The sequence below is a fragment of the Setaria viridis genome, chromosome 3, assembly GCF_005286985.2.
Source record: "Setaria viridis chromosome 3, Setaria_viridis_v4.0, whole genome shotgun sequence".
Lineage (NCBI taxonomy): Eukaryota > Viridiplantae > Streptophyta > Magnoliopsida > Poales > Poaceae > Setaria > Setaria viridis.
The window spans coordinates 34,583,669-34,596,096 of NC_048265.2; the positions used below are offsets into that span (position 1 = coordinate 34,583,669).

General features: G+C 47.4%; 1 pseudogene; it reads left to right on the forward strand.

Moving 5' to 3' along the window:
- The first annotated feature begins 955 nt into the window (after positions 1-955).
- LOC117850872 (protein STRICTOSIDINE SYNTHASE-LIKE 10-like) lies at positions 956-2,826 on the forward strand (annotated as a pseudogene).
- The last annotated feature ends 9,602 nt before the right edge of the window (positions 2,827-12,428 follow it).

The following is a 12,428-nucleotide window of genomic DNA, read 5'->3' on the forward strand; positions in this document are numbered from 1 at the left end:
CATAATCAAGCATATATGGAATATGGACTCAACCAGTAAAGCTTCAAATCATCTAGTCAATCACTCATCACAAATATACCAAGGCACTTCTCAACTTGGTCTCTCAGGGCTGAGTTGGATTGTGAATGAGGCATGAGGGTCATGATTCATTACCATTCCTACACGTATTTGTCCTTGACACTGGAGGTTTAATGCCCCGTTTAAAAAAAATCAAGTTGATAGGTGGCGTTTTTTCCTTCCGCCACTGCCGATCCTAACAACATTGGACTCGAAGAAAATTGGGTGCATTCGGTATGCACGACGCATCTGGTCCCATCGGACCTGGTGGACGCCTCAATCCAACGAATCACGTTCTCGCCCTGGGTCTCGAACGCATTCCCGGCTCCTCTCCTCGCCGACAATCTCGGCTCGGCTCGACTCCCTCCCCGCAGCAATCACAGCTGGGGCCTGGAGGTGAAAGGAGAGATACGGGCACTCAGCTGAAGAGAACTTGCTGAGAAGCTGAAAGCTGCTGGTGTCCGGCAGAAGTTGTGCATAGAGCAGACTGAGAACATCCCTCCACTCCTAGTTACTGGATAAAACGAAAGCAGTCTGATCCTGGCTGGTAGGATGAAATTGTGTTTTTGTTGTTGTGAATTGTGCAAACATTGTTCATTGATCAAATTGTTGATGGATGGCAGATCAAATTGTGATTGTAAATTGATGGTTTGTAACATGATTGGCACATTGAGATCATCTATAGGTTGAAGAAAGATGATGTATTATATCATCAGGGGTGTGGGATATTTTTCACAGCTATTGGCATGCTAAATATAACTAGAGTTGACATGCTCATTTCTTCAGTTTCCTGCAAACAGGAAGGCAACATCACTTCCTGTTTGCTCAATCTACATGTTGCTGCAAACTGAAGATTATGGTAGTGATAGGTTAACGTATGATTCTGCTCAGCTGCAACATAATGCATCAAGTAGAATTCATGGCACCAGTAGAGGCTGCGCTGATGACAAGTGATCGGAGAAGGGATAAAGACAACTAATAGAGGAGGGAAACGATACTTGGGCACGCAAGTCTTCTTCTCGGGCTCTGGCGGATGACGTCGTCTGCTCCACCTTCAGCTTGACGTCGAAGCCCATTTTCGTGCTGCGCCGCGACCTTCCAGCCGTCATTTATTTCCATGCGCCGGCAGGGTGAGCAGGAGCTCGGTCTCGTCGAACACGAGGGCAAGTATTTCTCCCGACGTCGCTCCAGTTCGGTAGAGCCAAGCAAAGGCAGATGAAGGGGGCCGGCGCAGGAGGCCGCGGGGATGTGAAGCCTTGTCGTGCACTGCAGCCGAGCCGAGCGGGGATCTTCGTCGCGTGGAGGCTAGAGCCGCGTCCTCGCGCTGCGTCTGGACTCTGCAGCCGCGCCCGTCCTGCCCTTGGATCCCTGGGACACATCACGCTGCGGACATCAGCGTCGGGGTATACACGGAGGGCGCTTTGGATCCCTCCACCGAATTTCTTTCCCCTGGACTCTCTTGAGGTATCGTGAGTGCGTCCACCATATCACGCCCTATTTATACGTGCTAGTATTAGTCATTTATCGAACAACATCCTCCGTCGAGGAAACTCCCGTGTCGAGATGTCGCCCAACCGCGCCATGGCCCTTCTCGTTGTCGTCGGCATCCTCCTGCCGTCGTCTTGTGCTGCGGATGCCAAGCAGCTCGAGGCGGCCAAGCCAACACCCTGGAGCATCCAGAAGCCCGGCAGCGCCACACAGAGCCTTGCCCTCGAGCACATCCCGCTGCCCCACGGCGTCACCGGCGCCGAGAGCCTCGCCTTCGACCGCAGGGGCCAGGGGCCCTACACCGGCGTCTCCGATGGCCGCATCCTCCGGTGGGACGGGAGCTCCAACTCCTGGACTACGTTCGCGTACAACGCCAACTACAAGAACAAACCAATCTGCACGGCGCCCGCGAGGCGGCAGGAAGACGTCGAGAGCATCTGCGGGCGGCCGCTCGGCCTGCAATTCTACGCCAAGACCGGCGATCTGTACATCGCCGACGCGTACCTAGGGCTGATGAAGGTTGGGTCCAACGGCGGCGAGGCCGAGGTGCTCGCCGCTGAGGCCCACGGCGTGCCGTTCACCTTCACCAACGGCATCGACGTCGACCAGGTCACCGGCGACATCTACTTCATCGACTCCAGCACCACCTACACGCGCGCGCGCAACACACAGATCATGATCCACCGCGACGTGACGGGGAGACTGCTCAGGTACAACGCGCGGGCTGGGCGTGTCACCGTGCTCAAAGCTGGCCTGCCTTACCCGAATGGCGTCGCCCTGAGCGCAGACCGGACGCACGTCGTGGTGGCACACACGGGTCGTGCCAGGCGTTCAGGTACTGGATCAGGGGGCCCAAGGCCGGCCGCTACGAGCTCCTCGCTGACCTACCGGGGTATGCGGACAACATCAGGCGAGACACCAGGGGAGGCTACTGGTTCGCTCTGAATAGGGAGAAGATCAACGCGACGGCTCCCGAGCACCTCGTCGGCGTCCGGGTCGACAGCAAGGGCGCGGAGCTAGAGGTGATGACAGCAGCCAAGGGTGTCACGCTCAGCGACATCGCGGAGAAAGACGGCAAGCTATGGCTGGGATCGGTGGAGCTCGACTACGTCGGGCTAGTTAATTATAAGTAATTAAATAATTAGTTCTTTAGTAGATTTGATAATAATTAGTGGTTAAGAACTACTGCCATATGCATTAGGCCAGGTTTAGTAAGGTTTACAAACTACTGTCAGTTAGATGCAGAACTTGCCTTATTTGTGTCTTGCACATTTTAATGGATTTTGGTAGGACTTGTGCGTTTCGTTCGTTCAACGTGTTCTTGGTGTGTACGTGAACACTTGGTTGCGGATTGACTTTCTTCTAGCGTACTATACTTGCAATCTTAATGCGAGTTCGCCTTGACGACGACCTGATCCCTTACATGAAGGGAGAAAAGGACTCTTATGTGTCCCTCCGAAAGAAACCATAGGAATTCCTCCTCAGGTCAGCAGGCCTCTTGATTTTTCGAGCTTATTTTTTTTGTCTGGACTCCAAATTGAACATATCAAGGAGGCTTCAAAATTATGTACTCCAACTTTCAGTTTGGATTACATTTCATCATTGAGTCCATGAAAAATCCATCATTGTTGCCGACAACATCACAAAGACAAATCCAAAACAAAAACAAAATGTGGTGCTAGTGCAAAGAAAATTCATCGAACATAAGACTAGTTTATGGTGTCATTTGGTCTGCTACATTGAGACTATAAATTAACAAGGACTAGTTGCGTACAAGGTCAATTGATCTGGGGGAAAGTCTACATAACCCGTCAAACTATACATGGTGATTCACTTCACCCCCAAACCTACAAAACTGGGGTTTTACACCCTAAACTTGTGAAAACCATTCATTTGACCCCCTTAGGTGGTTTTGCAATCCAGTTTCGCTGAGTTGGCAATGCCACGTTGGATAAAAATAACACCGAAGCATTTGGGCCCACCTGTAAGTGTTTTACTCCATCTCTCTTCCAGAAAGACCAGAACGCGCCACCGTCCATCTCCCCTCCCCTGCTCGCGCTGCCACACGTCATCCATGCCACCTCCTCCTGTAGTCCACCTGACCCACTCGTGCTGCCACCCCATCACTCGCCCTCCACTCCACCTTCTCCCGCACCACCGCCCTCGTCCACCCCGCTCCCTCACACTCCGCTGCCCGTCGTTTGCCACGCCCCCTTCCACACAGAGCTGCCTGCCCCCGCCTAAGCTGCCCACACCACCGGGCGTCTGTGGAGGTGCACTACTTGCGCGGGCTAGGCGGACGGGCACAACTTGAGCTGCTCAAGGATGGACAGCAAGCCAAAGCAAGAAACCATGTGAGAGAAAGGGGCAGAAGAAGAAGAGGACCTCACCCGCGCTGATTTCTACCACAAAATTTGGCACCATTGATCACCGATAGAGCAACGCGTCATCGCCATGAGCTTCGCTGAGCCACCACGCACATCCTCCGTCCCACTCCGTCACCGATTCATCGCCAGAGCAGCGCGCCCGCCTCTGCCATTCAAGCTTTTGCCATGCTGCCCATCGCCGCCGTCCGTTACTTGACCCTGGTGAATAGTGAGCACACCCACGGCCTCCTCTCCTTCTTCTCTACTCTCTAAACCAATCTTGGTGCACCTGGCTTGCTGGAGCCACGCTGAGGCCAACAGCATTCAGCCAGAGTCATCGTTAGCCATGGGAACGAGCTCCCAAATCTTTGCAAAAAGGCCCTCCAAAAATCCTATAACTGTCAGCATAATTTGTGAGTCTACGAAGAACCGACAAGTGGAGCCAAAAATGCTTAGGTGTCATCCCTGCCCCATGTGGCATGCCAAGTCATCAAAACCAGGGTGCAAAACCACCTTAGGGGGTTAGATGAATGGTTTTCTCTAGTTTAACGTGTAAAAACTCCAGTTTTGTAGGTTAGGGGATGAAGTGAACCACCATCCATATGTTGGGAGGTTATGTAGAATTTTTCCATTGATCTGCCACAATAACCTTTACCGCCACAACAGGGAGATGTTTTTCACGGTGTGTTAGGGTCATGTTTTTGGAATGATAAATAGAGTGGCTTTTGAACAGAAATCCAAATATAGTTTTTGCACTATTTGGATTGTCGGTGTCATCATATTCTATATGTTTAGTTGCAATTTCATCATCATTTGATTTGGAGCGTTTGATAAGAGTCTTATAGCTTGCTTACCATCAAGGAGTGCATTATTGTCTAAAACCAGTTAAATTATCTAACCTTAAGCACAAATCAGCAACTGTATATATCCTTTTTTAGTAGATATCCTCCTAAATAAAGTTACGGAGCAACCCGCCTGCATGAATTTCTGCTTGTGCCCCTGCTCTTATTGTAGTGTAACGGAGGCTAGGGGTAAATAAATTGGGAGCCATCACGAAATGAGAGTTGTCATGAACTTAACACTAGAGGAAATCTAATTGACCAAGTTATTGCAGGAGGCGGAAGAGCTAAATCAAGCAAAACTGAGGCTAGCAGAGCAAGTAGCAGCGCAGCAGAGGGCAGCGCATGCCGCCCAACAAGTGCAACAAGCTAGAGAAGAAGTGAAGAAACTACAAGCTGAATTAGAAGAGTTGAGGGCAAAACAACTGTAGCTAAGTGCTTCCGCAAATTCGAATGCGGAAAGACAGTCCAGGCAGATCAGCAAACAACCCAGAACAACCTAGGAGGTTTGAGGGTGGGGGCATGGCAAACCATCCCTTTTCCATCGGTGAGCAATCAATTGGAGTCATCCCTTCAAATCAAGAAGTAAGAATATTGCACACCAGAACCTGGGATAGAAAGTCACTGCTATCACAAGAGCTCCAGCTAACCCCTTGGCCTCAGACTTATAGGCCAGGTCCATTGCTGAAATTCTCAGGGCACTCTGATCCTAGGAAATTTCTCATGAGTTATGAGGCAGCAATATTATCAGACAAAGAGGATGAATCAATCTTGGCCAAATCATTTATCATAGCAGCGGATAGCGTAGTTATTCAATGTTACTCATTGTTGAACCCGGGGGTATTCCACGCCTTCAACTGGAGGCTCTATCATATTGGCAAATAGGTTGGGCAGCTTCAACAATCTTCTTCAATGGTCTTCATGACATTGACATCGACATCAGCATTCTCGAGCATCTTCTTCTTCTTCTCCAGATGATGTTCCAGCTTTTCATATTCGAGTACTAATTATGCTGGTCGGCCAAGTGATAGTGTGCGCTTTTCCAATCATCAACCTGTCCCTGGACATCACGATATGATTTTTCAAGACCAGCACATCAATGCACAAGATGGTCAGTGATACAGGGGAAATCAGTACTCAAACATCAACAAGGAAAGAGATTACCTTTAACCCGCTGATTCAATGACTTGTTCCGGCCATCGAGGTGATCCTTTTCTTCGTTCAGTTGCTGGATTTTATTTTGAAGACCAGCAATGACTCCGTCATGTTTCATCATTAACCAGGAGATGAAAAGCTTCTCCTTGTCTAATTCCAATATTGCCGTATTGCGGTAAGAGCGCTTGATAAGATCCTACATCACCAATTGCTACTAGAGTTAATGCACGGGCACCAGCTACAAGCTATTTGACAACAAATCAAGACAAACGAAACATACCTCTGCATAACTGCCCAGGTGATGGTGCATTTCCATGATGCCTGACACCATCTCGGGATGATGTAGAGGATCATCGATGAGTTGAATGTCCTCCAGATAGATCTTCCCAGCCGCCAAGGGGTCCACTTCAGCTTTAGGATTCATCTCCTCCTGTGGAACTACAGCAACGTCGCTTGATGAACCTGGCTTGGAAGATATGTTTGTAGCCGTGGCTTTGAGAGCTGTCGCTGCTTCAATTTCTACTCCTGGCTTAGGGGCTGCAGAAGTAGCCATGACACTAGAAGTAGTTACCATCTCCTCGGGTACTTGCGGCTCGGAGGCTGGCACCACCACATCAGTTGCAAATGATATGACCTCCCGCATAAGTGCTGCTACAACAGATGTAGCGCTCGGGGTGGATGACTTCGCCACAGGTTGTTCTTTAGGCTCGGGGGCTAGTGGCACCGGGGCAATGTCTTGAGCTGAGAGGCTACTCCCATCAGTCATAGATTTGGAGCCAGGCCACGACAGCTGTACATCCGAGGATTTCCTATACAAGATAAAACTTCACAAACATGAGCAACAAAAGATGCTATGAGTTATAATAAGCACTCAAAGGAGTAAAAGGGATTACCTTGAAGGTCTCCTCAACTTCAGCGTGGGTTCACCTGTTAGACGCAGAGGCTTAATGATCGGAGATGGTGCCTTTGGCGCAGCCTGCACATCCACAATAGGATCTTGGCCAACCTTAGATACCGCCTCTGTTGTTTGGGTTGTTCTTCCGCTAGCATGGTCCACCATGTGTCTAGATGAGTTGTCCTCGACAACAACAGGAGGCTCTGGATCATCCTCAATTTCAATTATTTCCTTGGTGAATGGCGACTATTTTCTCCGCATCCATCACTGGCTCGAGTACCTGCAAACCACTAGTGTCATCCTGAGTAGACACGGTGTTGTCATTGGATACATCCTTTGACAAGATATGATAATCAGGGTCTTATCCTTCCACAAAGGTAATTATCTTGGGTGGGACATCCTGAGTAGCAACTGACTTCTTCACGAGCCGTTTCCCTGTTGATGGTTGTTAGCACACCAAGTTATGAACCGCAAGTGCACGGATCAGTTGTAGCTCTTCCCTCAAAGTACTCCCCCAACGATTCTCAATCTGTGGAACTTCTAGCACAAGATCTATTTCAACTCGCATTGTTAGTATGAACTTGGTGTTGATAAGTGATTCAAATCTAATCTACTAAGCATGTACAGATAGATAACAGATAGAGCAGAGGTAACCAATATAGAGCAACCTAGAATATGCATATTTTGTAATTCTGAGCATGGATAGCAAAGCAACACACATATGATCTTAGTAAAAAAGCATCTTTAAATCTACACCTCCGGTCCTGCTCCCAAAAACCCCCACCTTACATAAGAAAGATCCTGTCATGATCCCCTCTATCAGCACAGGTAGATTAAGGGCACGATCAAAAGAATACGTTATACTCATTGGTAGATCAGGCATGCAAATCCAATCATCACAATCACATGAACATCCTAAGCAATATATCATCAATCATAGATTGAAAAGTAAGAAAACCCAAAAGAGCATAAAACCATAGAAGGAGATACTTAGATCGCTAAGAACAAGAACACATCTATTACTTCACCATGAATGATTGTACATCACAAGATCATGTGGTGGAACCATCCAACTTAAACTGGTTTAAATGCGCCTAATTGTTGCCGACGCAGCAATTATCCGAAACGCACTTAAAACAGTATAAGTCCGGTTGTCCATCGAGTGTCCCTAGGACTCCTCGAAAGATCCACGTCGTGTCTCATACCCATACATCAGGATTGTATCCACGATGGGATAGCATCAACAAATATTACATTTTTACATACATACACGAGGTACGAGTTAATACAAGACATAGTTTGAAGCAAACTTAATAGTGCAGTGTTAGAAAGAGTTCTAGGACTTAAAACATAAACGGTTCGGATGGAGATGAGCATTATGAGACTTCTTCTAAGGGTATTGTGAGACTCGTAACAATACCCTAGGATTTCGGGGCTTCTTCCTCGGTGGACTCCTGCGGTGCTTCTGAAAATAGCCACAAAGGATAACCCTGAGTACGAGGTACTCAGCAAGGCTTACCCGACTAACCAATATAATAGTTTTTCTTGGAAGTACATGATAGCTTTTCGGTGTACTGGCTGATATATTTTTGCCAAAAAGCTTACTAAAAGTGAGACCTTAGCTTTATCTTTTATTTGGGTTAAGTCATTACCTAACCATTCTAGGTGATGATAAAAGACTATTGCAAACAACAAGGTGTTAAGTCATACACCACACCTTAGTAGAAAGATATAGCATTGATGAATTTATGCTACGATGCTCAATAGTGATCAAGTGCATTCATAACCGAGAATTGCGGCGATCCGGATCATATTACATCCTGCAGGAGAGTACCCTGATCACCAGTTATATACGACTGTCCAGGTCGTACGTAACGACTTTTCGATTAGCAAATCCAATGATTGGGAATAAGACTACCCGGACCCAGGGACGCACCCCCACATGGGACCCCACGTCTGGCTCGATCACCATATGAGTTTCAGGCTACGCCCTTGCCAATCTCCAGCACGTCAAGCGCGGGTACGAAGTATTCCCGATCAGAGGGTTTACTAACCTACTGGGCTTTACTGGTCCCATACCCAGTAAGTGATCAGATGTCTTTCACTTGATCAAAGGTTAAGACAACGAATCGGGCCTTAACCAGATTAAACTAGCAGACAGAACTACATCCTTAGCTTCTGTCCGCTTCTCACTTTTTAAGTCATCTTTTCATAAATAACATGCATGACTTAATATTTACCTTAAGGTTTGGTAAACCAAGTATTAAGCAACTAAGCAATTCTAGACTTGAGTTATCTACCAAAGGTTTGAACAAGTGGCAAAGATGTCCTTAAAGCAAGGTATGATTATGAACAAAAATGGGTTTCAAGCAACTCCTAGCCTTAGTGCATACATATAGCAAACAACCAATAATGGACACATGAAATATTGACTCCAAAATAATAGGCATAATGCACCGGGGCTTGCCTTGTTCGCTAAAAAAGTTAGCACTGTCCGAAGGGTTGGCCTCGCAGGGGACCAATTCAAAGACTTCCTCAAATTCCGGAGATCCTTCTGAATATTCCGAGAAATCTCCTTCTGGTGCTTCGGTGTCTATAACACAACACATGCAGGGGTTAGGAATGCAAATTTTTGAATATAAGACTATACAACTTTCCTTCATGATAGAGTTGCAAGCCCACAAGGACTATACAATTTATCATGATAAAGTTGCAAGCCAACACACAAAAACCCGAAAAGATTAGCTCACAATTTTATTTCCTTAACTAACCTTACTTAGGGCCTTTTCTTTTTATTTTTAGAAAATGTTATAATTATTTTCTAGCTTTAAAAACTAATTTCCTATGAATTAATAATAATTTTTAATTATGAAAATGTTATTCCATATTTAATGCATTTAATAAAGATTAAGTATTTATTTAAATACCTTAAAAGAAAGGCATTAAATAAATACCCAAATTTTTGTTATTTTTCTAGGGTATAAAAATTTTAATGCATAAAGGAAAATAAAATAAGCCTAACAAAATTGGTTTCACTAATTTTGGACACTCCTAGAAATTTCTGTGATTCAAAAGGTGAAATTCGGATTTCAACTAATTATTCTATAAAGGAAATCTAATTTTTCCCGAAAAACACCCCCGGCAACTTTTCTCACGCGACCCTACTCTACCCCCTCTCTCTTACGCTGGGCCCGTGGCGCGGACCCACCCCTTTCTCCTATTCCTCCTACCCGCCGGCCTACTTCTCCTCGGCCGGGCCCTACTGGGCCGATTCTTCTTTTTCTTCCTCTTTTCCCGGACCGGCACCGGCCCACGGCCTGCTTCCCCTTTTTCTCTTCTGCGAGCCCGGCTTGCTTCCCTCTTGGGCCTCCGGCCTTCTCTACCACCAGCGAACCGCGCCCACACCTGGGCCTCCAAGACCGCGGCCCATCCGACGCCCGCGCTCGGCCTGCCTCCTCCTTCTCTTCCTCTCCCTGACGCGCGGGCCTATTGCTCCAGCGCCTTCTTCCTCCTCCCGCCAAAATCCCGAGCGCAACAAGGGGCGGCGCGGCTCGCCGGCCGGCGCCCCACCGGCGACGGGGCTAGGCCGGGGAAGCATCCCCATGCCATAGCACACCCGTGCGCAGCGACAGCTCCCCGGGAGATGGCCGGAGCTACTCCCTCCACGGCGGCAGGCGGCGGCGCCTACGGCCGGTCGTGGCGAAGCACGACAACGGCTTAGCTTACCCCGACGACTCCCTCTACGGCTTCCTAGCATCCCAAGGACCCGCCTACGACTACCTAAGAAGAAAGAGAGCAAGCGCAAGGAGGTGCTCACCGCGAGCAGGAGGTGCGGCGACGGCGGACGGAAATGACGGCGGTGCAGGGTATTCCGGCAAGGATGTTGGACAACGGCTTGACTGGGGTGTAGCTGGGGTATCTGTGGAGGAGTGGACGAGAGGAATCGACGGAAGCTGTGGTGTGGTGGGAGAATTTTGCTTGGCGGCGGCGGTTTGACAGAGTGAGCGGCGGCGGTGAAAAGGAACGGCGGTAAAAGGGGCGGCGTGGGAGCGGTAGATATACGAACGATTTACCGCACGCATGGGCGACACCGTGGTCTACTCGTAGGCTTGCATGGAGAGGAGGTGGCGTAGCTGCCGCGCTGGCGGGCGACCGAGAACGCCGGCGGCGACACGTCGAGCGTAGCTCTGTCATCCCCCGCCCCTCCCCCCTTTTCTTGTTTTTCTGACGCCCGAACTTCAGAGCTCAATCCCGGTCGAAAGTACATCCGATGGCCCACAAGTGTCTTAACCAAAGTTGTAGATAATCTTGAGCTTTTCAATTCATATTTAAATCTTTGCCCGAGATAAGCATCCAAAAGTTTTCAAATTTGAATTTTTCTCTGGCAAATAACTGAACCCTTCTGTTCTTCCATTCAGTTCGTCAGTCAGTCGATGTGGTCATTTACCCGACTTGGTGAATCATTTGAGTGGTCCAAATCCTTTTCTTTTGGTCCAACTTCTTCCCAATTGTGTTCTACAGCATCCAAGGATTCCATTTTGCCCATAATCACTTATACCCTTTGCACTCCATTTTTCTGAATTCAGCTCCAAAGATAGCTAGTTGTCACGGTTTCAGACTTGGCAGAATTTTCAGTTCAGCAGTTAAGCTGACCGTGGTAAAGTGCTGACTTTGAGCTTCCATTTGAAATGGTTCCCTCTACTGTTCCTGATCAACAACACCTGAGGATACTTGTCCAAGGTCCATACTTTAATATGGTATAGTGGTTTGGATCCACTTATTTAAAAAATTCAACAGAATTCAATTTCCAAAAATGAACTCTGTGCTGTTTTTCTGAAACTGCTATTGTCGGACAGGGAACAGTAACTTTGATTTTCAATTTCTTTCTTTGATTTTCTTGAGGTATTTAGGACCAAATCTTGTCCCAAATCTTGATCTTTAAGTTCTAATCACCCTTACACCTCCATTCCATATTTTTGCCGAATGTTTCTTAATTTCGAATTCAAAATTCAAATTTTGGTCAAATTTGACCCGAATTTGATTTTTAGCCAATTTCTTCTCCCTTTCTTCATGAATTGCTTCCATTTCTTCAAAGCTACTTTGATGACTAAAAATGGCAGGTATTACAGCCTGTCCCCCTTAACAGAATCTCATCCCGAGATTCCCGGGGTTAAATCCTTGGTTTTGAGAATGGAAAGGAAACTGCGTCAGGCCAACTATCCTTTTCTTTTTTTTGTACAAGGGAAGTGGGGTGGTGGCTTCTGTTCATCTGATCCTAATGGTTTCAAATAGTTCAGGATATTTAGACTCTAGGTCTTCAGCCTGTTCCCAAGTAGCTTCATCCGGAGTATGATTTTTCCATTGTACCTTGTAAAATGTAATACTCCGAGTTCGGGTATCTCTTGTCTTTTGATCCAGAATTTTAATAGGCCTTTCTTCATAGGTTAGATCTGGTTCGAGCTCAATTTCTGGATCTTCTAGAACCTCTTCTGGAACTTTTAAGCACTTTTTAAGCTGGGATACATGAAACACATCATGTATAGAAGCAAGTTGGTCTGGTAACGACAGCTTGTATGCTACCGGACCCTTTCGTTCCAGAATTTCATAAGGACCAATATACCTTGGGGC